This window comes from Centroberyx gerrardi, chromosome 5 (assembly GCF_048128805.1).
Source record: "Centroberyx gerrardi isolate f3 chromosome 5, fCenGer3.hap1.cur.20231027, whole genome shotgun sequence".
Taxonomy (NCBI): Eukaryota; Metazoa; Chordata; class Actinopteri; order Beryciformes; family Berycidae; genus Centroberyx; species Centroberyx gerrardi.
In genome coordinates this window covers 36200494-36202602 of record NC_136001.1, presented here as the reverse complement: position 1 = coordinate 36202602, position 2109 = coordinate 36200494, and positions in this window count along the sequence as shown.

The window sequence follows — 2109 nt, the reverse complement described above, 5'->3', positions numbered from 1 at the left end:
TGCTGCAGCCTGTACCGGCTCGCTTGGAAGCATATGAATCTATTTTATATTTTTGAACTGCTGCATAATTTGGTTCATGCAGGCTAAATACAATTTCCATTGCATCTACAGTATATCTTTACTGCACCTCTTTTTTTCACTTTCTGCATAATATGACACATTGTTTAAGTGGTAAAACATATACTCATATTGGTTTTTCTTGGCTTTTAAAAGTAATCTCTGTGATTCTATAGTAGTACACAGTAATTCATTTAGTTTGGGAAGTGGGCAGTGGCAGTGATGGGGGCTGGGATGGATGGATGGGTAGGAGGAGGTCCTATTGAAAAAGAATAGCTCGGAGCAGCTCATTTAAAAAAAATGGAAGAAACGTGAACTAGTTCATTTTAATCTGTGTGAACTGAACTTTGAGCTAGCTCTTGTAAAGTGTGAACTTGCACAACACTGCCTAAATTTCATTCACTGATGAGAACTGGTCAGCTGATGTAAACTACCTGCTGCTTGTTAGAAGCTTCTTGTACAGCCAGAGTGAGCCGACGGCCTGAAGCATGTGTGGTATATTATGATGTAAAATACCAAAAAACGTCACTGGTATAAATTGAGTGTTTATTTGCCAAATCAAGGGGGAAAAGGTTAAATTCTTACCTTTCTGCTGACCATCTGGCTCAGCGGCTGCAGCGAGTCGGACCCCGTGCGGGTCGGGGACTCGAGTCCAACACGCGTCTGAAAGACTGAACCACCATGGAACATGAGTTTGATTTTTTTCCAGGTCTTGAACAGTAAAAGTCTAACAGCAGAAAACCTGTTCAGTCTCAGTACAAACATGACACATTTTATATAATTTTATATAACTGCAGACCCGCTGTCAATCCACGTATAGTGATATTAGTTGTAGTGTAATATTCAACTTAATGGCTTTACAGTTCCATCACAAATCTCCTACCAACCAGGATTTACTGTGGTGTGTAGATCCATTCAGTAACGTTCTCAGTAAAAGTGAATAGTGTGATAAGGTGGATTTGGTTACTGTGACACAGTAAACTGTCTTGTCTTTAGCCCTAGTCTCTACTCCAAAACACTCTGAGTTGTAGCTTGAGAAGAGTCAGCTCAGTTAACCTGAACAAACTGTTAGCTAGCTAACTAGCCGGCAAACACACTGATGTTAATGTGAACACGCTAACGCTAGCCGCTGCTAGCTACGTTAGCTAGTGTGCTAATCAGATGTGTTAACAACAAGACAGTGATGTTAGCTGACCAGATGCTATGGTTAGCTAGCTAACAAGCTGACATTATCTAAACACTAAATCAATCAGATGGATCAGTGATGAAATGATCAGTTCAGTCAGAAACAGACAGAAATTAACCGTCTGTTCAGTTCTGTTGAGACAGAAACACAGTCAGCTGTTCAGAGCTGAGGACCTCCAAGATGGCCGCTGAGCGGTGCTGGGGGTGGTGGGTGGGGGTTTGAAGCGTTTGGATTTCTGGTACTGTCGGTGTTTTGGATGAAAGTGTCCAGTAAATGTCAGATATTCTGTTGAATCTGACAAAAAAATCTTCTTTAATAAGCATGGGAGCAGAAAGACAGGAAGGCAGGAGGGATGTGACCGTGATGATGAATCCCTCCTCGCTTCCTCTTATCTGTCCCGCTGTTTCCCGCCTGCTCGGCCAATCACACAAAGCCTTTTTCCGGCCCAAAGTGCTGATTGGACGCGTTTACTGAGGTCTGGATGGTCACTGGGACACGGGGCGAGAGACACCCGTGACCTCTGGCTTTGTCCCCCCGCCCCCCCCCCCCCCTCTTTGATTCATGTTTTCTTGCTTTTTTCAGTCGTCAGCAGTGAGGAAAGTGTGTGTGTGTGTGTGTGTGTGTGTGTGTGTGTGTGTGTGTGTCTTGTTCCAGCCTCTGGTTGAACTGTTACTCAGCAGTATTAAATCTTATCACCAGCGTCCTTCAGAAGCGTCCTATTTTTTAATGTATTTTTGATTTAATTTCATTTATCTTTTACCTTTTTATTTCATCAGGCGGTCTCAGTGGGATGCAAAACAATTTTTTCCAACAAAGAACTGAGAACAAAAACATTAGAAAAATACACAAAACAGTTCAAACAGAAA